The sequence below is a fragment of the Heterocephalus glaber genome, unplaced genomic scaffold (genome assembly GCF_053883595.1).
Source record: "Heterocephalus glaber isolate CG9 unplaced genomic scaffold, H.glaber_assembly_v1.0 deba00001577, whole genome shotgun sequence".
Classification (NCBI taxonomy): domain Eukaryota; kingdom Metazoa; phylum Chordata; class Mammalia; order Rodentia; family Bathyergidae; genus Heterocephalus; species Heterocephalus glaber.
Window position 1 is genome coordinate 29,929,089 of NW_028258358.1, and position 27,877 is coordinate 29,956,965.

At 43.6% G+C, this 27,877-nt stretch overlaps 1 protein-coding gene and 1 long non-coding RNA gene across 3 annotated transcripts in view; one reads left to right on the forward strand and one right to left on the reverse strand.

Annotated features, from left to right (window-relative positions):
- Positions 1 to 27,877, forward strand: part of Cldn10 (claudin 10) — a 118,909-nt gene that overhangs the window by 23,799 nt on the left and 67,233 nt on the right. The gene's annotated exons all lie outside the window — the stretch shown is intronic.
- Positions 13,738 to 27,877, reverse strand: part of LOC110346946 (uncharacterized) — a 61,878-nt gene continuing 47,738 nt past the window's right edge. The window contains exons 2-3 of the long non-coding RNA XR_002391233.2: positions 19,848 to 22,075; positions 13,738 to 19,573 (exon numbers count right to left, since the gene is read on the reverse strand). This is a non-coding gene — a long non-coding RNA (uncharacterized LOC110346946). The remainder of the gene's footprint in view (positions 19,574 to 19,847; positions 22,076 to 27,877) is intronic.

The window sequence follows — 27,877 nt, forward strand, 5'->3', positions numbered from 1 at the left end:
TCTCAAGGTGCATCCATTTAGCTATAAATGTCTCAAGGTTATCTTTCTCTGTGGCTGAGTAGTACCCCATTGTATAAAAAAACTACATCTTTTTTATTCATTTACTGGTTGATTGGCATTTGAGTTGTTTCCAAGATTTAGCTATTACAAACTGTGTCACATATATCACTGTGGTACGATACTTTTAATTCTTTTGGGAAGATACCCAGCAGGGGAATAACTGGGTCAACTGAGACCTCTAATCCTACATTTTTGAGGAACCTTCACACTGATTTCTACAGTGCTTGCACCAGTCTACACTCCCACCAGCAGTGGAGCAGGGATCCTTTTTTCGAACAGCCCCACAGCATTTGTTGTTGGTTGATTTCCTGAAAATAGCCATTCTGGGATGAGGTGAATCTCAGTGTTGTTTTCATTGGCATCTCTCCAATGGCCAGTGATGTTGAACATTTTTTCATATGTTTATTTGCTGCTTTTGCTTCTTTGCCTGAGAAATGTCTGTTCATTTCAGATGCCCATTTTTTGGTTTGGGTCTTTAAATTTGGGGGTCTGATTTTTTTCAATTCTTTGTATTAGACCTAGAAACCTTAACAGCAGATAATAATTTAAGAAGTGGTGAGTTTTGAGTATGAATCATCTTTGTTTTCAATATAATTTAATTGTTTGTTTGTTTGGGGTACTGAGGATTGAACTCAGGACCTTGTGCTTGCAAGGCAAGCATAGTGCCACTGAGCTAAATCCCCAGCCCTAATATAATTTAATTGTAAATTTGTATACTTTACTTCATTAAGTGACTATGTTTAAAAACTGCCATGTAAAATTTCTGAAAATTTAGCAGCTGGGTCTCATTAGCTGGTATGAACTGGGGTAAGCAGGTCACAGCACACCACCGGTTTGGGGCTGAATATATGAGTAAATATACTGCATCACCCCTGCTAGCTTGCAGGTCCAGGAAGACAGATCCCAGCCTCTTGTTGACTACTTTCCCCCACACCATCTATAGGTATCAAATAAGTTACGGCAGTGTGGAAGGCAGGCAGCAAGCAAGACAGAAAATTTTTCCTCCTTCAGATCCACATGGCATTGTACTTTTCCATTTTACGAGATCCACACTTATATTTCTTTGTGTCTTACTATCCCACATATATTAGTTTCATTTTTTCTGTTGCATGTAAACTTCTTATAGCTTGGAACTCAGTCTTACTCATGGTCTTCAACTTGCAGGAATGAGGGACTATAATTAGAGCTCTATACTTTTTGGCTTTTGTACAGTGGACAGCTGACCTTTGTCAAGACCCAATTTACCTCCCTTATTGATCTCTATAGTACCTTTCTATTCAAAACACTGCTAGTTTTATTTTTTATATTTGGGAAGAGTCAGTTCCTTTCTTACCTTTTCTTAGATTCCTCTTTCATGCATTTTTTTTTTCTGGTACTGGGGATTGAACTTGGGTCCTTGCCTTTGTGGGGTAGGTGGTAGAACTACTGAGCTAAATCCCCAGCCCTGAGTCCTCTTTTAGAACTGAGCATAAGTGATGTTTGAGAGTTTGTACTTTATCTTTTTTTTCTTTATAAACCCAACAAATATAGTATCAGCAAACGAGTGATGTGAAATGAAATATGCTCAATAAGTTATGGATGGATGGATGGATGGATCCATAGATGGAAGGGTAGATGAATGGATGCATGGGTGGGTGGGTGGATGGGTGAGTGGATGGATGGATGGGTGGTTGGTGAGTGGATAGATGGTTGGGTGGGTGGGTGAATGGATGGATGGAATGCATTAAAGAGAAGTCAGGAATCAAAAGAGTCACTGTGAAACAAAGTAGTTCTCTTTCTTTGGTTTGCAGCACTGGATCTACACTTTCTTTTACCCAATTCAAAATAACAGTCACTCGTTCATTCTCCCATTCATTCATTCAACTGTATTTATCAAGCCATCTCCCCTTTCCCTACTATTCATTTTTCTAGGCCCTGGAGACACAGTAGAAAACAAGACAAAATCTGTACCCTCCCGGAGTGTAGTTAATGTGAGCAGGAGGAGAGGAGGGACAGTGGCGAACAATCCTTACATGTCATCATATATGTAACTATTGTTCTCTCTGTGAATGTTTATCAGCTTCACCTCCCTTATCCTTGTCAGTAAGAGTCCATCACAGCATTGTTGTTGTTTCACTGAATCTTAAAGAACTACAGTTTGATAAACAAGGAGCCAAGGTTGGGGCATGAATCGATTAAATGGAAATTTTTTCCAATGTGTTTCAGAATGATGTGCATGTTTTGCCTTACTTTTGAATTCGTTTTTGGTAAAGATACTTCCTTATGAAGCTACGAAAGTTTATAGAATGCTCAAAAAAGGTATATCTAAAATACTCCACTAAGGATTATATCCTACAGCCTCTAAAGGAAAAATATATTTAAAAACATTTTTTTCCTACAGCTTACTGGCTAGTGGCCACAGAATTCTGTGTGGCCAGCACTCATACTCTGCCCAGTGGTACAATGTGGCTTCATGAGCTTTTTTCCACAGAGTGCTCAACATCTTCTGATAGGTGTCAGGAAATTGTTCATGGCTTATTTCTTCTTGAAGTTTTTTGTTGGATTAAGGCACTAATATAAGTTGAATTAAAAATATCCAATGACAAATTTTTCTATAAAAAATAAACCAAATTCTAAATGCCCAGAGGACAGAAACAGCAGCTTATATTTCTCTCTGTACTCCACAATACTTAGCTAGATCAGTGCATGGTAGAAATAAGAGCTCTGTAAGTTCATTTGTTGGATGAATGAATTTCTTTATTCATGAATAAATTCTTTATTCATGAATAAACTTATTTATTCACTCATTACATTTCTTCCTTTCTGTGCATTTTATCTGTCATTTTCTTTATTCTTCAGGCTCAGTAATACTTTTCATATCATTTTCAATAAGAGAGTTGAATAAATGCATATTGACCTGAATTGAAAAGAGAAATGGAAACAGACAGAAAATCTGAAACAAATTGGACCACAAATCTTCCAGTGAGTTACAGATTAATCCAGTGAAATGCTCCAAATGTTTTGGATGAGGCAATTCTATGCCAGACAGGTCACACTCTCTTACTAACTTGGGCCTGGCTGAAGGAAGATTCCTCTCATCCAAAACATCCTGTGATTTTAATTTAATTGTGAAGCACAGGTTGTGCAAGCCAAATTAGATTTCAGGGTGACTTAGCAGAAAGCCCCCAGTTTGATCATAAAAGTGAACACCAGTAACACAATAAAACAGACTGCATTGAGTCAGACAGAGGCAGGTACAAACAAGCCACAAGAAGCTTTTATTTAGTGTGATGTCAGGAGAAATACAATTGTGAGTCATTTGGGGTTAAATTTTAATTTCATGTCCTTTAAATATAAAACTATGCTCTCTATCTGGATACCAAGTAGATTATCTCACCATCTTTGCTACCTTTCCTTGCTTTTCCATGCAAGATACTTCTACAGTACGTTTTGCTAATGCTACCTTTTTGCCTTTTACATTCATCTGTTTGTTGCCCCACATTTTCCAATGACTTTCCCTCTTGTTCTTTTCTATCTTCCCCTGCTTTCCTCTAAGAATTCAAGAACCTTGGTTCAGAGCTTTGAATATTCAGCCATCCATTCATGCAACAAATCCCATGAAGCATCTCCTGTGTAAGGCATTTTGCTTGGTTTTAGATGAAGATCAAAGAAAAGCAAAGTTATTGCTTTAGTTCTGCAATGGAGATTCAAGTGTGAAGGCAGGATTGAAGCAGAAGGGGAAGCAGGAGAAAGATGGAGCTGGTATGTATACATACAACACAAGTGGGAGCCCAACCAGGCCACAAATACAGAGGGCCCCCAACCAGGTTCATCACTTTCCCCTACAAAGCCACTTTCTCCTTCAGCCTTCCGTATTTCATCACATCCCATGACTGTCTCTCTTGTCTTCCAGTAGCATTTCATTGAGCCCATCTTGTGTCCATCCATCCCTATAGTCATTTCTGCATTTGCCTGCTCCTTGAGAAGGAAAACCTGGAATATGGTGACAGATTGGATTTCTAGTCCATTCACATCTCTGGAGATTGCTCCAGTTTCCAGTATAAATACGTGCTCACAAATATTCACTGAGTTCAACTAAGTGATCATAGTTTCACAACCTGGTAAAATCTATTTCAGATAAGACAACTATCTCCTACATTGCAGAATTCATTTTGTATGCAAATGGATACCCTTTCTTTGAGAAGCCAATGTGGACCAAAACCAAGGTCTCTAGAACTCTGTGCTCTGTATGCTCTTGGCAACTGAAGGAAGAGTCTTATTTGTCTGATCTTATATTTTGTGAATCACACATTGATAGAAGGGGGCTCCCTGTTGCTACTACTGGTTGCTCCATTCTCTAGTTTCCTACTCTAGTTTCCTGGCTCTAGGTTTCCTTGGGGATGCCACTAGCCTGACAAATATATTCCCAAATAAGGATCCCACCTATAGAAGAGGCAACTTGAATGAAGTTATGGTCTCTGATCCTTTATTAGGGTGTGCTTTCCTTGATGCCCTATGGGAAGCCAAAGCCCTCAAACAGAACCACTTGTGAAAGTCGGCATATCCACAGAGATCAGTCTCCTCTTATAAGGGTATGATGAGAATGAGTTGGCATGTGAGTTAGCCACTGTCAGGAAATTGCTATGCAACTACTACAGCTCCTTACAGTCAACAGCAACAAGGAACATTCATTTCTTGTACCTGTGAAATTTAGGTGATCTAGACTAGGCTCAGAAGCGTGGCTCTGGTGACCTCAACTGCACTCAACCCACACATCTGGGGTCTAACGGGGACTGCTGACCATAAATGGGCCTGGCTAAGGTGACTTGGCTCTGCTCCTAGGACTGGTAGGCTGGCCTGGGCATAACCTTTTCATGCCAAAAGACAGAAGAACAGACTCAGTCTCACAGTTGCTTTGTAAGTTGCTGCCTGTATGGCATCTGTGACATCTCTTTGGTCAAAGCAAGTCACGTGGCTAAATTAAGAGTCAAAGAACAGAGAAATAATTTCCTCTTTTTGATGGGAAAATCAACAATGTAAGATGACAAAGGATTTGGTTACAACGAGAGATGAAGAATGGAGCTGTCAACATGATCTAACAAAAATGGAGGAATAATATCTGGGGAGAGGCTCCATTCATCTCTTCTCTCCTTTCTTATCCTTCTGTCATGTCCCATTTGGAAGCTCGTTTATGTCCAGACCTCATAGTGGAGGCCTTCACTTCACCATGGAGATGGAAGAATAGATACTGCTCATGGCCTTCATTTTTGCTAAAAACCACTATTTTCTTTCACCTTTGATCCCCATTTACTCTCATCCCCCAAATTATTTGGCCTTTCTTGCTTTATGGTGGAATCTCCAGAATCCTACCTTAGTGCTCTTTCTGCTGTCTCACACTGTGCCTCGCCATTGTTAGTTTAACAGTTTTCCTTTCCTAGGCAGGACTTGTGAAGCCCCGAGATCTCTAAGAGATCTGAATTATCCCAGGGAAAGAAAACAGAACTTGGAGATAAAATATTAGCTTCCTAACCCCATATCATTGTTAAATGGATACAAGTGTCCTGGCATTTCACATAGTCCATAACATGCATGGAAAACACTCACCCATGCCTAGGATTTTTGCGCTTGGGGAAAAAGCAAGGGATTTGGATGGAGATACTTTGGATGAAGAGATGTGAATAAAATAAAAAGTTGGGAAAGACACTAAAGGGCAAAAGAAAATATTTTCAGTAGAATTCCAGTTTCTGATCCTATGTGGAATCCTTTTATCCTCTGGGGCTGAATATCTTGCCTTTCCTTAGGCTATTTTGCAACTGTTAAGGTCAGTTAATTGGTAGAAAGCTGATAGTCTGTCATTGACTTCTACTCCTAGTGGTGCAAACGATCATTGTTCATAGCAAAGTTAAAGAATTTTGAGAGACATAGACTTTAAAAACCAGTTGCTATATCACTCTGGTTCCCTCACAAACTAATAACAATTAATGATAAGTAACTTGTGAATTAATGATGATCATTGTACATGTCTATATAGGTCATAATTTTACCTTTTTAGAAATTTTTTTAATACTATACTGATGAATTACTTTTAGACTATGTTCTCTGTAGCAACTTTCACTTATTTTGTTCATTCAGATTGTACAGAAATGTATTTGCATTAAAACCAAAACTGATTTTGTTAGGTCATTCCCTAAATCTTTTGCAGAAGAAAAGTCACTTTCATAAAGTCAAAGCTTTGATACCAAAGGAAATCTAGAGGCCCAGAATTATTGGCAGCACCCATGGCCAGGCATGGTTCACTCACACATGCTTCTTAGCAAGGGTGATTGGGAAACTCTCAAAAGAAGAAGCAAGGAAAGAAATGCCAGGGTCCGGGATTGCTTGGCAGCAGAGTTATCTTTAGACCACACTAAATGAAGTCTGATGAACTAAGTGCTCAGAAAAGAAGACACAAAAAAAGAAAAAAGAAACAGTGGTCAAGCCCTGGCTTATTCTAAGTAACAGTTAAAGTCAGATATGGGAAACAGGGACACAGATCTTTTGTAAATGTGAAAGAGACCAAGGGAGGAAAGGGATCATAAAAAGAATTAAGATCTGTTATGTCCATGTACCGCCTCCCACAATGAATGTAATCATTATGTACCACGAATATGTGCTAATAAAAATAAAAAAGAACAAAATTAAATTTAAAAATAGAGGAAGGACCTTTAAGAGGCCTGAAGATTCTGCCCTCATGCATGGATTAATGCCACTATTGCTGCAGTAGTGGCTTCGTTATTGCAGGAGTGGGTTCCTTATAAAAGGTTGTTTGTCTCTATCCTTTCTTCCATGCAATTATTCCTGTCCTAGAATGATGCAGAAATAGCAAGAAGGCCCTCACCAGATGCCAGCCACTTAATTTTGGACTTCCTATTTTCCAGAACTGTAGGGAAATAAATGTTTATTGTTCATTTAAAACATAACATCTAAACACCAGCTAAGTTTTAGCTTTAAAAAAGAGAGAAAGAATTTTTAGAGAGATCTTGAAGCAAAAAAGAGAGAGAAAGAATTAGTAGAGAGATCTAGAAGCAACCAGAAACAAACAAAATATAAACAACTCTACAAACTCATGTCAGCCTGTCATAGTCCAGCTCTTTTCAAGTGTTCATCTGATGGGCACAAAAAAGAATCTATGGAATCCAGAGACTCTACACAAAAGAGAAATGCCTAGTTTACAGTTGTCCCACTAGTTAGAGAATGTAAGCTGTCTGACAAAGGTTGAGGCCTTCAAAAACTTGATGTGTGTGGCCAGTAGGTGCTTCCAGAACATGTTAAATCCAAACGCTTTAGGCAGGAAGAGCCTTCTCACTCTGTAACAGCCTTAGGATTTCCCCCAATTCTCTTTCCCATTTGAATTTGCACCCTTGACTAATAAGTCTGTCTTTGACCCATTCTGAAACCATTTGCACAGCTTTCATGGTGTGGCATTACTCGCAGCACTCAGCCAGAACTGAAGTTGATTCAAACTCTGCCCCAGTATAAACAACAATTACCCGTTGGCAGTGACTCAAACAAAACACAGGGTAAAGATTTGCCCTGCAAATCACAGCCAGGGCTGTCTTTTGTTTGTGCCATTTATAGCGTTCATCATAAACATACACAGTTGTCTGGATTAAATTTCATTCTCTGATCACAGTATTCTTTCATTCTCAAGGGTATATGAGTAATAAATTTATTGGTTAAACAGGAACATTAGTCCCTTTCAGGGTGCTGGCTGGTCTAACACTTACCTTTTTAAAATGGCAAACATGATAGTCCAAAGAGAGAGCCGTGATTTATAAACCTAGATGTTGTTCACATTGATGAGTGCCTCCTGCAGCCAGCACAGTGCAAAGCACTTCACAGACACCATGCTTTTAAACTGGAATCATTGTCCTAATTTTAGAAATGAAACAACAAAATGCTGAGAATTAAAGGTTCATTTCTCTATATAACTAGTAAGAGTAGGTCTAAGTCTAGAGCACTTGCTCTAAACCTCGGTGTCATTCAACAACACTTTAGTTATGGTTCCACAGAAATCCTCATTTGCCGCCTGGCAGGGGACAGTTATGGCAGCAGTAGAGACGAAAGACACATCCTTCCCACTCTTTCAGAGTCTATACTCTACGTTCCTCTCACATGTCAGATAAGTCATTCATGCTGTTGATTATGCTCAAGGTCAATGTTCTCCGCCTATTGAGATAATCACATGATTTTTCTGTTCATTTTATCAATATGATGTGTTACATTTATCAGTTTTCTAGATTTAAATTAATCTTGTCTTCCTAAGTCCCATTTAGTTATAGTTATTTTTATTTATCTATTTTTAAAATTGTGGTAAAATATTGATAACATAAAATTTGCCATTTTTTTACCATTTTGCTAGTATTTCATTGAGGTGTGTGTGTGTGTGTGTGTGTGTGTGTGTGTGTGTGTTCCGGGAGATCGAACTCAGAACCTTGAGAGGCAAGCACCACGCCACTGAGCTAAATCCCTAGCCCATTCATTAGGATTTTAATGTCCATTGAAATTGGACATTCTGTGGGCTGGGGATTTAGCTCAGTGGTTTCGGTGCCTGCCTTGCAAGCCCAAGGACCTGAGTTCAATCCCCGGTACCAAAATAAAAAAAAAAGAAGAAGAAATTGCACATTCTGTAATTTCCTTTCATTGTGATGCCTGGGATCAAGGTAATAGAGCCTCATAAAATGGGTTGGGAAATGTTTCCTGTCTTCTATTCTTTGGAAGAATGTCTGACATGTGGGTGGAGCTTTATATCAAGGCAATGAGCAACTTTTGGAGCTGGAATCAGAGACTAAGCATTAAAAATTCACAACAGGTAAAGAATATAACTGAAAGTAAGTAGGAACCCTCTTAAGAAGATATAGAAGGGGAGCTAAAATCATATAGTTTAGGAGGCAAATGAAAATATATTTGTAATAGACAAAAAAGGAAACTAATGAAGGAGGACTTCCAGAAGAGCTTCAGAATGTGGCAAGAACAATGGGATAAGTGTGTTTCAAGCCAGGGGAAATATTTTGAGGAGGATTGACAGCAATGTGTCTTATACTATAATAATATTTTTAATTTAAGCATTCATAGTATTTTTAATCAGATCTCCTAGGCAGATGATAGATAGATGAGAGATAATTATAAGAAATTGGCTCATATGATCCAGTCTGAACCTATAATAAGCCTGGGGCCCAGAAGAGCCCATGGGGTTGTTCCAGTCCAGCAGGTTTGAGACCCAGGGGGACCCATTGTTGCAGTTTAATTATGAAGGCAGGGAAAAGCCAATGTCCCAGTTCAAAGGCCATCAGGCAGGAGGAATTCCACTTCTTCAACAGTCAACTTCTTTGTTCTATTCAGACCTTCAGCTGGTGGATGAGGCCCCTCACACCAGGAGGGCCATCTGCTTTATTCAGTCTACCAATTTCAATGTTAATCTCATCCAGAACATCAAGTTTTTTTAAGCCCATGGCCCAGTCAGTGGAGACACCAAACCATTGCAGGGTGTATTTATATTGCCCATGAACTGGTGGTTAGATCCAGAGGCTTCCTGGAACAAATGCAGTGTTGACTCGTTTTTCCAGGAATATTCCACAGGTGTGATACTTCTTACTGCATCACAGCAGAAGGTTTATGAAGCCTAGTGGTCCTTTCTGCCATGTCAAAGTCATTGCTGGGCTGAGGTAACCCAGCCTGATTCATTCATTATAAAATTCTCTATCGAAGTTTCACCTAGTCCTAGACACTGAAAACCATTTGCCTTGATCTGTTAATGGGGATACACTAATTCCATTACCCAGCTTCATTTATTAGACGCAGATTATACATTTCTTCTGTGAGAAGAAATTTACTTCATAAACTATTTGGTCAGCCCTCAGTAATGACTTCAGTACTGTTCTTCAGAGGATAGGCAAGCTGATTACTTCATTCTTCATTTTCCAGTCTTCAGAATAATGAGGTGGATTCCTGGCTCCCTTCAAAAGATACGTGTGTGTGTGTTTGTGTGTGTGTGTGTGTGTGTGTGTGTGTGAATTGTTGGAAATCTCTGAGCTCATAGGTTTTTAGTTCATTCACTATGTTTAAATCTTTGTAGTTATTATTCTCTCTGTTGCTGGCATTATCGTATCTCTGGTCAGTAGGCTCTACAGCTTGGTCCCTACAACATTTTCCCTCATGATCTCATTCACTCTGATAGTTTTTTGGATATCTTGCTCATCTGACAAGATGTTCCAGTCTCATCACTAATCTTTTTTTTGGGGGGGGGGTACCAGTGATTGAACTCAGGACCTTTCACTTTCGAGGCAGGCGGGGTGCCACTGAGCTAAATCCCAGGCTCTATCACTAATCTTGAAGCAGCCATTTCTCCAAGAACTCTTTTCCTTTTAGTGGGAAATGGTATTTTAAAATCACAGTATGGAAGTCAGACATGGCAGAACATGTAATTCCAGCTACCCAGGAGGCTGAGGTAGGAGGATTACTAGTTAGAGGCCAGCTTGGAAAACTTAGCAAGACCTTGTCTCAAATAAAAAATAAAAAAGGCTAAGGATGTAGCTCAGTGTTAGAGTGCTTGCCTAGCATGCACAAAGCCCTAGTTTAAATTCCAGTAATGAAAAAAAAGGAAAGAGAAAAAAGAAAACAAAAGAAAAAGGAAAAACACCAGGCATAGTATGGGGACTAAAAGTATTGACTGCTGTGGGTTGGTCAGGGTATCCAGACTTAGACTTTTCAACACTAAAAAACATTCATTCTTTAACACAAAATACAGCGTGAGTTCTTCTATTATTTCCAATTCAAATTTGGGATATAGAGCTTTTATTTAACTTCTTTGATGTGATATTTTTATCTCTTTTATTGAAAATATTGGTTTCTAATGAAAAACAATTTCTTTTTCTACTAAATATATTAGTGAATATAATAATATATAACAAATGTGATTATGTCTAATAATTATACTCTCAGAAAAATATAATATAGGAAGACAAATCATGCTAAACAGATAATTACTGAAAGCCATGTCAGATTTCTTTCCAGTTTGAAAATTTTGCTTCCATTTTTTTCTTTTTTCTTTGACTTTGGCATATACCCCACTAGGACTGTCCCAACCTGTTGTGTGGTTTAAAAATAGAAGCAAAAAGCCCAGATTCAGCTGACACTAGATTTTAGCCACCTTGGCAGGGAACAGAAAAGGAAAGGCTGTGACCCAAGGGCTGGAGCCAACAGTTTATTAACTTAGGTTTCTGCTAACTCAGGGAAGGTATGTACATAGTTATATTACAATATTGACTTTAACTTAACCGTCTATATTTAATAGGAGTTTCACCTTGCTAATGATCAGTTATTCAGCTGGCTGGCAGTTAGTTTCACTCACAAAGCTTTGGTGCCAAGAAGAAAGTACAAAGTCCTAGAGCCACAAAAGGTGAGAGTTGAAGCAAACCTTAGAGGTCACTGGTCTAATCCTCTCCATCTACAGAGGAGGAAATGAAAGACCCGCAGTCTAGCAACTGGCCCAACACTGAGCAGCTAGTGAGTCTCAGAGGGAACGAGAAACCCATCTGCTCTCTGCCTTCCATGAAACTCTGCCCTGCCCCTTTGCTCTTTTTGTGTCAACACCAGAGAGGACTGTCGCCTTTTCAGCGAGCAACAGAGGCCCATTCTGAAACTCTAACCGCAGGACTCAACATACTCAAAAACCTTTATGAGCTATTTGGTCAGTCATGTAAATATTTAGTAACCGGCTCTGAGTATATAGCAAGACTTGTCTACTTTATTTGTACTCATCCAGGTAACACACTGTCCAGAGCACGTAATTGCTGCAATGCAAACTGTGGTGACTCCATTTCAAACAGTTTAGGAAATTTTCCTATCTTTGATTTTTTTTTTTTTATTGGTACCGGGGATCGAACTCGGGTCCTTGCGCTTGTGCAGCAGGCGGTGAAACCACTGAGCTAAATCCCTGGCCCTCTATCTTTGATTTTTACAAACAATCTCTTTTTTCAGCACTAGGAATTGAACCCACAGGCGCTCTACCAATATATCACAACCCCCTTTTATTTTTTTACTTTGTGACAGGATCTCACTGTGTTGCCCAGGCAGGACTCAAACTCGAGATCCTTCCAAAGTAGCTGGGATTGCAGGAATGTGCCACCATGCCCGGCAGGAACACACACACACACACACACTGTTTAAAATAATCTCTAATATGCTAATTGCAATTGTTGTCTGCTTATTTCACTAGCCCACACACTGCGCTTTCCCCAGAATTACTCTTGCACACGGGGAAACAGCTCCAAGAGGCAATGAACTGGAAACCTGAAGACTAGTGAATTCTCATCAGAAATCCCACAGAGGTGGAAAGATGGGACTCGATGGCATCAATGTCCTTTCTACCCCTGAGATTGGATGAGAAATTTGCATTTATAATTTGTGTGATTCCCCTACTGAAGAAGCTTGTTTAGAGTAAAGAGAAGCAACCAACCCTTACTCAAAGAAACACAACCTGCACTTCTCCAAGCCCAAGTTCAGCCTGTTGAAAAGACTCAACAGGAGAGCAAAGAAGCCAGTGTGAGCCATCAGGGAAGGTGTCCATGTCAGGGAAGTCTTCTCTGGGGGACCCTCTTCCCAGTGCAGAGACAGGCTCTGTGGGAATCACAGCTTCATGTTGGCTGTGTCCTGAGCCGCCATGATCTCTTCCTCCTTCTCTCTCCAGCTGTCTGACTCTTACACTTATCTCCTCTACTGATCAACCAGGGCCACTCAGAGGTCAGCTAGCAGTTCAGGCCTAGACCCAGGGTGAAGGGACGCGAGATCACATCTGGGCCTTGGAAAGTTATTTGCCTCACTTCCATGGGGTGGTTCCTCCAGCCCCCAACAAATCCTTGAGTCCTGACTGAGGGCTAGGCCCTGAGGTAGGGACACAGGACACCATTCCTTGCCTTTCTAGGCCACAGGGGAAAGGAGGTGAGAAAGGGCAGTTACAGGAAAGATCAGGCTTAGGGTGGGGATGGGAAAGGGTAAAGACCTCACCTCAGTGAGGAAGGGGAGTCTACAGGCAACAGGGCAAAGTGACCCGACAGGAGGACCTGAAGGATGACTAAGGGTTAGTCAAGAAAAGAGGAGAGGGAGGTTTACAGGCCAGGAAAGAAGGTCCAAAGGTCCAAACCAAAAGGGTTTGGTGAGTTCAGGAACTGAAAGAGATTAAGCCTTGTGGAAGGGCCAGGGATGTAGCTCAGTGGCGCCATGGCTGCCTCGCAAGCACAAGGTCCTGAGTTCAATCGCTGGTACTGAAGAAAAACAAAAACAAAAGACTTGTGGAAGCAGAGGTGGGAGAGAAAGAGGTCAGAGGGTGAAGCAGAGAGGACAGCAGGAGTCAACGGGTGGACTGAAGTGCACATAAGAGCGTCCCATGGACCTGTGGACATAGCTCCATCCTGAAGGTGATGCCTTCCTGGTGCTTTTTATTTCCTTCCTTCATTTCTTTCTATTTTTTCAGGACTGAGGATTGAGCCCAGGACCTTCGCACTGAGCTACATCCCCAGCATTTTGAGTCAGGGTCTCTCTAAGTCACTGAGTAGCCCTGGCTGAACTCAGCTTCAATCCCCCTCCCTCAGCTTGCAATAGTGCGAGGACTACAGGCGTGCAGCACCATGCCCAGCCCTTTGGTTCTTTTTTAATTTGAAGACTGGTAATTTAATTAGAATATGTTTGCAATACATATAATTACGTTCATTTTAGTAAACTGGTGCATATATCATTTTAATCATTTCCAATACTGTTTCCTCCCTTCCTTCTGTCTTCTCTCCCTCCTTCCCCTGCTTCCCCATCTCCTTCCTTATGTGCTACCTCTTCTCCTTTTCAAAATTTAATGCAATTTATATTTTGAGGCTCTCCTGTAAGATAACTCTCAAGGTTTTCTTGATAAAATCAGAGCCCTCCATTTATTGATTGCCCCCTGGAAGCCAGGCGTGGTAGGAGGTTACCAGAGAAAGTAACTTCCCTGGTACCAAGCAGCCCTCCCATTAGGAAGAGCATAAAGTAAGCTCCATCTTTCATTTTGAAACATCAGATATCAGAAACAAAGACTAAGAGATGAGAAATAAAAGCCAAAAGGGAACATACCCTTAGCTTCTTTAGACTTAATTTTAAGAGTAAGATCCGTGTCACCACAAGTGAATGTCAACACTGAGGCACCAGGATGCCCATTCCCTTGGTGATTACTTCTAATTTGAGAGTGTGAAGTGTGACACTGGTACCATGACTGCAGCGCTCAGCCTGAGTGTACCAGCCGTGGCATTTGGCATCAGGGCTTCCCCTGGCCACTGGGCTTCTCTTCAGGATGCCTGAGCCCACATATATGTGTTAATAAAACACCTCACCAGTGCAGAGAAGAGACAGGTGACTGGTGCCCCAGGCCACCTGCACCCCCGGGAATGAGGTCAGGAGCCAGAGGAGAGCTCTGTCCTCAGCTGATCACCACCCTTGTGATGAGGCAATCCAGGTGGATAATGGCAGCCAGTTCTGCTCCATCCTATTTACCAAGTTCTCATTTACTTCATTCAGTTGATCCCTAACTTGAGCATGCATCAGAAGCTCAGAGGGCTTGTGAGAACTGAGAGTTGGCTTCCATCCCTGCTTCTCTGACCAGGCAGGTCTGGGGCGGGGCCGCCAATCTGCATTTCTAACAAGCTTCCAGATGGTTTTGATGTGTGGTCCAGGGCCCACACTTGGAAAATCACTGATGAACACAAAAAATGTTCCGGGGCTGCCCTGTACCAGGCTGTTAAGCTTTGGAGACAGACTGCTGCCTCAAGGGGCTCACTGCTGGCGGTGGAAGCAGAAATAAAACACAAAGCCTTAGAATGCAATGCAATAGAACAAGGGCTGACTTGGAGTTGAGAAGGGGTTGCTCCCAGCAGAGAGAAAGGCAGGGCTTCCATAGCGTGGATGAGAGCAGGTAGCCTCGGCTTCAGGCAGGGAGGAGGGAGAGGCGAGGGCCCAACAAGGAACCAGAATAGCAGGGAGGCCTGCGTGGGCGGGAAGTGGTCTCTGTGGAACTGGGAAAGAGGTCAAGTGTAGAAGGGGACCAGGCCTAAAAGTGGGGAACAGGAGCGGGCTGACAACAGGACCCGCCCAGGAATGAGACCTGGCTAGCGGTGCCTTTGGAAGCTCTTTCTGGGGTAAGAGGAGGAGAAAGAAGTGAGCAGGGCGGGATGGGGACAGGTAGTGATGCTGGGGGGCAGTGAGGTCATCTGGAGCCGGCGGGGCAGGCGGTGGAGAACGGGAGAGGCCGCGGGATCTGGGTGGTCCATCAGCACAAAGCCCTTGTCTTGCTGGAGGGGAGAGTTCAAACTTTCAGTCCCGTTGGGTTTTGGCTTTAGAAACAGGTGAATTGGATCTGCTCTGCAAAGGGCTCAAGGACACACAGCGGTGTGGTGGCTGCTGCCACACAGGAAGGAAACACGTGAGCAGGGAAACTGGCACACACCTGAAGTTGTCCTACAGCATTGCGCAGACGGCAGCAGCTCATGAGCGGTGTGCAAGACCCCCAGCCCAGCCCTGCTTCCACACGCTCTGCAGCTGTGTCCCACTGGGGTCAGGAAGCAGCCCTGCTGTCGGGGGAGCTCTCTGGTGGGAGAAATGGCCATTGTTCAAGGGGCAAGAGTCTGAGCCCAGTTGCTGTGACCAGCGGGTCTCCCAGAGAAGTGGCCAGATGTGCTGAGCTGGATCCTGCTAAGATACAATGGAGAGGGACATGAGCTCCAGGACCCATCGGATGCTCCATCCATTTGTGGGTTTGGAAAGGACTGGAACCCACGATAGCCCACATCAGCTGCCCCTGCAGAGCACCAGCACATGTGGGCTCCCTACTTCCTCCCTTGGTAGGGGGGGTGGCCAGCAGTGTTGGAAAGAGTTTATGTGCTCTTGGCCCACACGGTCTCTGGGCATCTCTTGAGGCTGTGCATCTGAGCTACAGAACAGAGGTGCCTGGAAGGGACCTCGGGAGGTGGCTAGGGCTCCTCTCTCACCTCATGCCACACAGCTCCCCTTCCCAGGGTAGCAGCTCCATTAAACCATCCTGGGGTCTATCATCATCTCCCACAAAGCCAAGCCCCACTGCACAGGTCAGAGCCCCCTGGGCACCTCTCTCTCCCTGCCCCCTCCTGGAATGCTATGGCTTTGCTGCAACGGGACTTATGACCTATAGCCCCAAAGTGCCTTGTGGTCTCTGCCGACTTATTATACTCCATCATCTGGGTCCCCTGGATCCCCTCTTCCCTCCTCATTACCACTTCCCTTCTGGGAGTGAACAGCGATTGAATAGAGAAGAGAAGGAGCTGGTTTGAGAAGTGCAAGAAATATGTCCCACAAGTGGGTCAAGGAGATGGAAATGTCCTGTGGGCATCTGATTGGACATACCTGGAGCTCAAGAGAGGAGTGTGAGCTCATGTCTTAGTCTCTTCAGGCTGACAAAATGCCTTAAACTGTTAACACATAAACCATGAGATTTACCGCTGTTTTGGAGGCTGAGAAGACTAAGATCAAGTTGCTGGCCAATTCAGTGTTTGGCAAGAACCTGTTTCCTGATTCACAGACAGTACCTCCTTGTTGGGTCACGATGTGGGAGAAGGGAGGAGGCAGTTCTCTGGGGCTTTCTTTATTAGGGCACTAATCCCTTTCATGGGGTCTCCACCCTCAAGATCTAATCACTCCCAAGGGCCACCTCCCAGCGCCATCATCTTGGATGTGAGAATCTCATCATATGAGTTTGGGGGATGACACAAACACTCAGACTGTAAAAGCTGAAGGTAGAGATTGGAAAACTCAGGAATTGATAGGAACTCCAGGGAGCACGGAAAGGGCAAGGGTAGAATCTCAGGCAGTGTTGACAAGTAGGCGAGAGAGAAAGGAAGGTGCTACGAAGTCAGCCACAAAGGACTTTAATGCATGTTGCCCCACTTGGTCTCTGTGAAATTACAGGCTAGATTAAACAAGAGAGATAACTGAGTCTCGGGATGTGCCACGTGGTCGAGTTCTCACACCTGGTAGGTGGCAGAGCCAGGTCTCAAACTCGGAGCTTCCTGACTACATTCTTTTATTCTTTCAGGTCACTAACTGAGCTCCTGTCTGCATGTGTTCACACTGGGCAGTGTAGTGGGGACCAGATAGAAACGGCATGAGACTCAGGATACAGGGGGAATCAACCACTGCCCCACTCCAGCAAGAAAGCTGACTTAGTAGGTGTATTAGTCAGCTTTCTCTTTGCTGAGACACAATCCTGACATGCATACCTCAGAGGGGAGGTTTAATTTGGCTCATGGGTTAAGGGGAGTCAGTCCATGAGCAGTTGGATGAAAGGCAGAAACATCATGGCAGAAGGGTGCAGTGAGTGTTCATGGTACCTGGGAAACAGAGCAGGAGAACAGTACCAGAGAGGAAGGAGCGAGGGTCCAGACAGTAGCCAAGATCATGTTTCTATGGCTCACCCAGGCACACCCAGAAATGTGCTCCACCAACTCTCCGAGTGGCACCCAAGCCAATTAAGTTGACACAGTCAAGCTTAACCTTCACAATAGGTTTCATTGTTATTCAACTGTGGTGAGGCTCATGGGCCAGGAGATGACTGCCATTGAAGGGCCAGTTTGATGCTCACAGATCCCAAGAGAAGGGTCCTGTCCTGCCACAGGGGCCACATAGGGAGGCTAAGAAGAGCCTGTCAAGAGACAGAGAGGAAATAAACCATGCAAGAGATTTTACTGTGCTTTCCCTGGAAAGGGAGAGTGAGATAAGCAATGTTAGTGTTGGCTAGTGTACATCACTCCAGCAGGGCTGCTTGACCAGTGCTTTGAGTAATTAGGAATAGGAGGAGTGTGAGAAGTGGATATGTGACGGTGGTTAGGTGTGGAATCTGATTTGTGGGTTTGGGTTTTTAAAATGGAGTGTTGTTGGGGCTGTGACTATCCTAGTTCCTGGTATCCAAACAAAGAACTCAGCGGGACACAGAGTAGTGGAAGTGAAAGCAGAGATTAGTCAGGATACACTCCTCGGGGTGGGACTTCACAGCCTGGAGGGTGCCAGCCAGGTGCCAGAGCCTATACGTGGTTTTTACAGGGAAGAATGAGCTCTTTGAGCTGGCGAGACAATTGACTCCAACCAGGGACCGGTCTCCTCCTCTCTGCTGGAGGGGGAGTTTTGCTCCAAATGGACCTGTGAGGAATTGTCATGGCGCCCAAAGCCCATGGTGGGGGATATCAAAACTACAGTGTGAGATAATTAATTATAATTGAGTCAGGGCCATTTGGTTGTTTGGGACACTCGGTGATGCACATTTAAGAAGATGGGTGCTCCTTGGTTTCTAGAGGGCTTCTCTTGCCCCCTGCAGGGCCCTGTGGCACACGCACCCTCTTGCCTTTCACAGCTGTGGTCTAGTCATCAGGACCTGGCACCCTGTAGCTTCTGGAGAGCCAGCTTCCTCTCATCTCCTTTTGGAGACTCTTCTGCCCAGGAACTCTTCCTCTCTACTTCCTGCCTCAGGAGGACGCCTCCCAAACAGGAGGGCAAAGGCAACTCAGGCGTACTGTCGGGTTGCCGGGAGCGAGGTGCGTCTGCCATATGCACGCAGGGTCGACGTTAAGGCATCAAGTGTACAGCAGCTAGAAGCAGGGCTCATGCAAAAGCAGAAGAGGACATCAGAACAGCTAGAGAGTGGCAGCAGAGACACAAGGGCAGAAGCGCAGGGTGCGACGAGGGAAGCCTCGCTGTGTGTGCTCTGTGCAGTTAACAACTTGCATGGGTGATCTGGGCACACTGAGGGAGGAAGAGCTCTGGCATCCACTAGAGACGGCATGCCTGGGTGGAGGAGCGACTAGTGCGGGAGGCCATGAAAACCAGCCTCCATTTGGGAAGAAAGGGGATCTTCCCCTTAACACAGGGGTTCTCAAACTCAGCTCCAAGAGGGGATCTCCTGTGGGGTTTTAAAGTGCTGATTCCCGCGGGTGATTTGAATATGTAGCCAAGTTTGAGAACCAGTGGCTTTTGCCCTGTGGAAGATGCACTGTCCTGCACAGGACCAGGGAACTAAATGAACAAAGGACCCGGTGATTCGAGCAAGAATGTATTGCGTTGCATGTGCACGTGTGTGCGTGTGTGTGCACGTGTGTGTGGGATAGCGTGGATGTGGAGGGTGCACCTGAGGTCAGGCCCCTCCCGCCCCTTGTTGGCTTCCTGGGCCACCTTCTAGTCTGCTCTTTTCTCACATGGATGCTTGGAGTCTGCTTCCCCCTAGTGGTGAGTTTTTAGTACAGCACAGCTGTCGCTGGAAGTTTCCTTAAGAACAGGCGTGAGTCCCAGGCTGTGGTCTTGACAGGTGGGTTCTCCTTCGTCTACCGCCTTTGCGCAGCTGGGCCGTATGATTCAGGAGATATTCACGGGGAATCTCGGGGACTTAGACGTCACTGGCCAGGCACCACTCTGACACATGGCTCCAACTGCTGCGTGTGGGGCTTCCTGGGCTGGGAACCTGAGGAAATTCATTTCATCAGCCAGTGCTCAGGACCAAGGAGACCAAACATCAGGAGACCTCATGGCAAGCAGAGGCCGCCCGCTTCATTCTAATACAAGCCTACATGTTAGGATCCCATCTTGCTGCCCAGACAACCCAGCTAGACGGCTTCCATAACTTTCCCACAGTCACGCAGCTGGTGACAGATGCAGAATTTGAACCCAGGAAGGCAGCATGGAACAGTCAGTGCCTGCCCCTCCCGTGAGCCCTGTAAGGCCTCAGGGGATCTCACCTGCCCGATCTCTTGCAGTGACTTCAGCCCGAGTCCCACATTGACATTGAGTCTCCTGTTGTTCCTTCTGGTCTCTATTTCGTGTTGACGGGACACTTCCTTCTGCAGGGCCACCCACAAAAACCCTGGTGCAAGGATGCTCTTGCTCTGTGTGGGCGGAATGCGTCTCTCTGCAGCCGACTCCCAGGACGCGGCCAGAGCCAGGGGGTGAAGAGGGCTAACGCGGTCTTGAGGAAGCACTTGGAGGCCACTGCCAGGGTCTTCCCCCCACCTGGCCGACTTCCTCTCTTCTCCCCTAAAGCCTCCTGCTCACTAGGGCCAGGCCCTCTCCCCTCCTCCCCAGCTCAAGTGTTCCCGAAACTGGTGTAGATCAGAACCATCGGGGGAACTTGCTAGAAGGCGAACCCCTGGGTCCCTTCCCTGAAGAGTCCGATTTAGGGAGGTGGCAGGAGGCCTGGGAATTTGCATTTGAAACAAACAACCCACGTGAATGGTGCAGCGGGTACTCCTCAGGACGCACTTTGAGAAGCATTCAATAGAGTCACCACTAACGTGCATGGGCTCTGGATCAAGAGTGTGATGAAGGGCCATACCCCATGTTTAAATAGCAAAGACTTGTTACTCATCCTAGCCAGTGACCCCATGGATGCATGGAACTGCCTGGCAGGCAGAGTCCCGGAGCCAGAAGATGGTGAGACAAGGAGAGCTGACCCTTGGCTTTGTCCCCTTCTCTTTCCTCCTCTGGCTCTGGCTCTCTTTGGGCCATTATAAACCTGCTGCTTAAAGAAAAGGACACTCAGCCTGCAATTTCAAGCCCAAGGCACCCTCCTGTCTGTGAACAAGTGCATCTTGACCACCAGCCGAGAAGATGGGCCCCAGGGAGGAGGGCTGCATGGACCCAGCTCTTCTCCCCTTTCTCATCTGTGGTTCTCAGAATAACTGCAGAAAGTGCTGGGAACGCAACCTCTTGAAATAAGGAAGAACTATCCGGAACATCCTGGCTTCTGTCCCTGTCCCCGCAGAAGAGCATATCGTGCGCCCTTTAGCTCACCAATTTCAGGCGGCTCGCAGGGTAGAAGACTCAAGAGCAGAGCGATTCAGGGGGGCTTCGGCTGCTCTGCCGGATGGAGCATGCGCAGACAAGACTCCGCCCACCCCAGGATCTTTCCTGAGCTTGGAGGAGCAGCTCATCACGAATCCTGGGCTTCTGTTTTCCTTGCTGCTTAACTCTGGTGAAAAGTGACTGTGAGTGTCCAGTCTTACTCCTGCATCCGGGATGCAGTGGGCGGGTATTCGGACTCCTACTTCCGGTGCGTGCCATAGTGGTGGTCTTTGCTGTTCTTTACGCGGTCAGAGTCCTCCCCAAGGACTGGTCGCCAGTGCTCGGTGAACCCGCTTTACAGCGTCCCCGCAGAATGCCAGGTGCCTTGCTCTTTGGTACTGTCGCTTTTCTTTTTCACCCAGCCCTTATCATCCAAGAGCACACTTTAGCCTGTTAGTTGTGGATGTGTCCACCCTGCTGTGTCGTGAACAGTTTGGGTAGAGGGAACCACTGTTTATATCCGTATTCTCCCCAGTGCCCCATGTAGTGCCTTAGAGCTAGGCGCTCAGTAAATGACTTCCAAATGGAAGAATTTTAAAAATGAAGTTTGTGGGAAAGAAAGAGGGTTTAAGATACAGGCCAAGATGAAGTGGGGATTTGTGCTCTTGGGGTTCTGCTGTTATCATTTCCCTTTGAATGGTCCATGTCCGACCCATTGCCGCCCATTCCTCTCTGGTGTGACTCGAACCCACCTCTGCCGGCGGTCTCTGCACCAGCCTCCCAGGTGGCCGGGGGCTGTTCTCATAGGCGATTTGTCCTGAGTACCCGCAGTTAGTTTCTAGGAGCACCCGCTTGGCCAGAATCTGCTGTTCTAGCTTCCTCTTGCTCACAGCTGGTGCTTCCCTGACTGCAGGGTTGATCTTTCTCTTTCTTCCTTGGAAGGTCACGGATGAAGAGAACGTATGCAGATGTGAGACCATTACCAAACATCGTTTTCCACTTTCAGCACAAACAATGCCGAAGACAGGCTAGGGTGCAGGCCGCTGTTACTCAGAGTTACATTTGGGGTCACCTGCAGAAGGATAGTAATTCCTGAATTTTTCTTTGCATTTCTCTCAGTTTCTCTTTGTGTCATTTGTAAACAGTTCATGTTCACATTCGATCTCCTTTCCTAGACTGAGAGTTTCTAAAGGGAGAAAAAAACTTCATTATAGAGAATTTTTTATACAGAAAATGCTGAGATGAACATAAACCCACATGTACTTATCTACTCGGGATCAGCTTTCTCACACCTGTGCGTCCCTTCCCCATGGCTCTAAGTTTTTATTGTAGTAAAATATACATCACATGTACCATTTTAGCCACTTCACCTGTACAGCTCGGTAGTAGAAAATACATTCCAATTGTTATGCACCCATGGGTGACACCCACATGGCCAAAACTCTCTTCATCTCACAAACCTGAAACAGACAAGATAGCTTCCTGTGTCTCACTCCATCTGGCCCTCAACAACTCTGTTCTACTTTCTGTCCCCACGAATGTGACTACTCTAGGTAGTTGGGACACAATGATCATCCTTTTGTGTCTGGCTTATTTCATTCAACATAGCGTCCTCAAGTTTCCCTAGGTTGTACTATGTATCAGAATTCTACGATTATCTTAAAGTAAGTTCCACATTTTAGTTTATCCAGAAATATTTTACTCTGTATCCCTAAAATAAAAGGATGTTTTAACAAAACCACAATAGTCATATCACACTTCAAAGTAAAAACAACAATTCCTTACTACCCTAAAACATGCTTTCTGTGTTGAGAATTCTAATCGTCTCACCAAAGTTGGATTCACCACTGTTCCTAAGTACAGAATCCCTGTCTGGTTTGTCCCGAAAGCCCTCCTCCTCCATCATAGCTGAGGCGGTGGCGCAGTAGATGCTGTCACTTCATAAATGAGCAGTAGGTGGCACTAACGATCAGACAATTGCTAAATCCATTTGCATTTACGGAAGAGAAAACTTAATTTATATGCTGTTGGCAATTACAGGTGAATGTATAAATCCAGAAATTGAAAATAGCCTGTTAGTTCTGGGTAGCATGCATAAAACATCAACACATTTCAATTCAAAAAACTAATTATTGATGTCAGATAAACTTTCAATTCATTTTAAATAAAGACAGCATCAAAAACTCCCTTCTCTGTGTGGAAGTTTACCTCTACAATAGCCACATTGTGGGTGTTAAATAATTGAAGTTATCTATGTTTACATAGATGTTTACATATTCTTCTGCTTAAGGGTGAATTGAATCTACTTGTAAAATTGAATTATGTGTTAAATGCCTGTTATAAATGTATTGTTCAAGTTGTGTTAACTGTACCTCCTCTGAGTAACATAATTTCCCCCAATTTCCTCTACAAAGAATCTAAGATGACAGATTTACATAGGATCTTTAAGACCATAGAAATTAGCCTTCTCATCGGCCATTAAAATGGACATGAAATCTTATCATGATATTATATCGTAATTTAACGGCTTTCAATGTAATTTGCTATCTCCTGCCATTGATCTCCCCTTTCCCTTCCACCCCTACCCTGCAACAAGCAGAAACCATTTTAAAAATCTAATCACTTGATAATAATTGCTATGCCATCTCAAGGATACAAAACCCAAATTATACAATGTATACTCCCCCTCTGCCCTTTCAATATAGTCAGCAAACATTTATTTGGGTGATACTATGGCCAAGCCAGATCTTCTTGCTCTGTTGCTCAACTGAGCCTCTTATGTATTTACTTCTTTTAATCCCCTGGAAAGAAATCAAGAAAGTTTAGGAAGCCCAGGTCCTGATGGCTTCACTGCTGAATTCTATAAGAAATTTAGAGATCTAATGCCACTATACTTCAAACTCTTTAATGAAATTGAAAGGGAAACAATACTCCCAAAACATTCCTAGAAGCAAGTAATACCCTGATACCAAAACTAGAGAAGGATCCAACCAAAAAAGAGAATTACAGGCCAATCTCCCTAGTGAACATAGATGCAAAAATCCTCAGTAAGATACTGGTAAACAGATTGCAGCAATGTAATACACCATGTCAAAAAACCCAAAGACAAAAATCACATGATCATCTCAATAAATGCAGAAAAAGCACTTGACAAAGCCCAACACTCATTCGTGATTTTTAAAAATGTACAGAAAATTGGAATCGATGGTCTTTATCTCAATCTGATAAAAGCCATCTATGACAAACCAACAGCCAACATCATACTAAATGGTCAAAAAATGAAAGCTTTCACTGTAAAATCAGGAACAAGACAAGGATGTCCACTATCACCACTCCTGTTCAATGTAGTTCTGGAAATATTAGCCAGAGCAATTTGACAAGAGAAAGAAATAAAAAGAATAAAGATAGGAAAGGAAGAAGTTAAATTATCATTATTTGCAGATGACATGATACTCTACGTAGCCCACCCCAAAAACTCCACCAAATGACTTCTAGATTTAATAATCAAATTCAGTAGCATAGCTGGATATAAAATACTCAAAAATCAATAGCACATGTGTACCCAAATAACAACCCAGTGAGAGAGAAATAAAGGAAACAACACCTTTCACAATAGCATCCAAAAAATTAAATACTTAGAAATCAATCTAACAAAAGAAGTAAAAGATCATTACACTTGAAAATTACAGTATTCTGAAAAAGGAGATTGAAGAAGATATCAGAAAATGGAAAGATACCCCTTGTTCTTGGGTAAGAAGAACCAACATAGTGAAAATGGCCATACTCCCAAAACTGTTACACAGGTTGAATGAAATCCCAATCAAAATACCACTAGCATACCTCACAGAACTAGAGAAAACAATCCTAAAATTCATTTGGAACTAGAAGAGATCTAGAACAGCAAAAACAATTCTAGGCAACAAAGGCAAGGCAGAGAGCATCATGATTTCCAACTTGAAATTATACTACAGAGCAATGGGATAAAAACAGAATGATACTGACCAAAAAAAAAAAAAAAAAACCCATACCCAAGGATCAATGGAACAGATTAAAAGATGCAGAAACAACCTCAAATACATAAAGCCACCTTATCTTTGACAAAGGGACCAAACAGCTTCACTGGAAGAAAGATAGCCTCTTTAATATGGTGCTGGAAAAACTGGCTTTCCACATGCCAAAGACTAAACCTAAACCCATGTCTCTCACCATGCACTAAACTAAAATCAAAATGGATCAAAGATCTAAATATTAAAACAGAGATACTAAATCTAAAAGAGAGAATAGGTAGAACTCTTGAAGACATAGGTGTAGGCAAAGACATCATGAACCAAAACCTGATTGCATGGGAAATACTACAAAGAATCAATAACAAGGATCTCATCTTGTTAAAAAGCTTTTGCACAGCAAAAGAAATCAACAGAGTGAAAAGACAACCCAGCATGGGAGAAAATTTTAGCCACTTGTTCCTCAGACAAAGGACTAATATCTACAATATATAAAGAATTGAAAAAAATCAGACCCTCCTAATTTAAAGAACCAATCCAAAAATGGGCATCTGATATAAATAGACACTACTCAGATGAAGAATTACAAATGGCAAATAAATATATGAAAAAATGTTCGACATCACTGGCATTCAAGAGGTGCAAATTAAAACAATGCTGAGTTTCTACCTCACTCCACAAAGAAAGGCTGCTATCAAGAAATCAACAAATAACAAATGCTGGCGGGGCTATGTGGAAAAAGGAACCCTGCTCCACTGTTGGTGGGAGTGTAGACTGGTGCAACCTCTGTGGAAATCATTGTGGAGATTCCTCAGAAATCTAAAAGTAGAGGTCCCATTTGACCCCGCTATTCTCCTTCTTGGTATCTTCCCAAAAGAATTAAAAGCATCCTACCACACCGATATATGCACACCCATGTTTTTTTGTTTTTGTTTTTGTACCAGGGATCGAACTCAGGTCCTTCCGCTTGCAAGGCAAGCAGTGAAACCACTGAGCTAAATCCCTGGCTGTACACTCATGTTTATAGTGACACAGTTTGTAACAACTAAATCTTGGAAACAACCCAAATGCCCATAAACCAATAAATGGATGAAAAATATGTGGTTTTTAAATACAATGGAGTACTAAACTGCCATAAAGAAGGATAAGCTGGAGATATTTCTAGCTAAATGGATGCATCTTGAGACCATACTCATAAGTGAAATAAATCAGACATGTGTGTGTAAATATCGCATTGTCTCTCTGGTGAGAGAAACTGAAAATGTAAATAAGGACCAAAATATATAATAGATATGGTGAAGAAATAGGAAGAAATTGTTCAAAAAGAAAGGGGAACTGGGGAGGGGAAAGGGGAAAAGGAAGGGAAAAGAAAAAAATGAGAAAAGATAAAACGGAAATAAAGCTTTGTAAATACGGAGAGGAAGAGACGTTTAAGGGAGGGGAATGGAAAAAAAAGAGGACTCAAGATGTATCATGTACAGGTACAAATTCTCTATGATGAATGTGGTCATTCTCTATCTAAGTTGTACCAATAAACTTAATTTTTAAAAAAAGAAACTTTAGGAAATCACCCTGTACTGTGTGTGTGTGTGTGTGTGTGTGTGTGTGTGTGTGTGTGTGTGGGGATCAAATCCAGGGCCTCCCACATGCTAAGCACATGCTGAGCACAGGCCCAGCCCCTGCACTGACCTTCCGACAGGGACAACACAGTCCTTCTGAGCCATTTGTTACCCTATCCTCCAAGATTCAGATTAACAGTTAATATTACAACATCCTTTTTGAGCTTAAGATCAACTCTCCTGTCTAGGACAGGCCCTGAACTGCTCTTTAATGTTAGTTCTCACCAGATTTAACCCAAGAACAATTCCATCTCATCTTCTCCCCTATCCAGATGTCCCAGAACACCTGGGCTCGCCTCTTCCCTGCAGTGTAGTTTGCCCCTCCCTCTTGGCCCCAGCCCTCTGTCTGTCTCTCTGCCAGTTTTGCTTCTCTCCTCGTGGTTTCATCCCCCCAACCTTCACCTCGACAACTTCCAGCTTCCTGGGCAGTGACGTCCCCCGGAAAACATGCACTGACTCATATGCCTCATGTCCAGTTGTTCGTACCTTCCAGCGTGTTCTTTGAGGTATTCACTAGTGGGAGATGTTATGTAGACAAAAAACTTGGAGAAGCAATTGTTAAACAAATTCAAATAGCTTTCCTTACTGCAGGACTTTTCAGAGCTTCTGATTTCCTAATAGGCATTATTGGTTCTCTATGTTAGGGAGACAACGTAGGGCATTTTCCAAATTGATCTCATTAAAGACCACTACCCGCTGTGTTAGTCTGCTTGGCTGCTATAACAAAATACTGTAGACTGAGTGGTTTAAGCAACAGATGTTTATTTCTCACAGCTCTGGAGGCTGGAAGTCCAAGATAAGGATGCCTGTGGATTCCGTTCCTAGCCAGAGCCCGCTTTCTTCGCAGACAGCCTCTACCTCAGCTGTGCTCAGGATGGGGACAGCGAGTGAGCTCTGGTCTCTTTTCCACTTCTTAGAAGGGCACTGATCCTGTTGCAGGGGTCCTGCCTTCATGCCCTCATCTAACATCTTTACCTTCCAGTGGTCCCACCCCCAAATACCATCCGCTTCCGGGTCACAGTATCCACAGATGGCTTGCTGGAGAGACATGGGCTTCAGGTCCATCGCTCCCCTTTCATCGTTCCCATTGCATTGACTGGTGCCTATGGGAGGCACTTGGGACACATACAGTTGGCCCAGAATCCATGAGGAATTTGTTCTGGGTACCTGTCCGGTACCAAAATCTATGGATGCTCCAGTCCCTCATACAAAAGGGTGTAATGTTTACATATAACCTGCCCACCTCCTCATATGCCTTAAATTGTCTCTAGATATTATAAAAGCTAGTGCTATGTTGTTGTTATACTATGTCATTTAAAGAACAATGACAGGAAAAGAAGTCTGTATATATTCGGCACAGACACA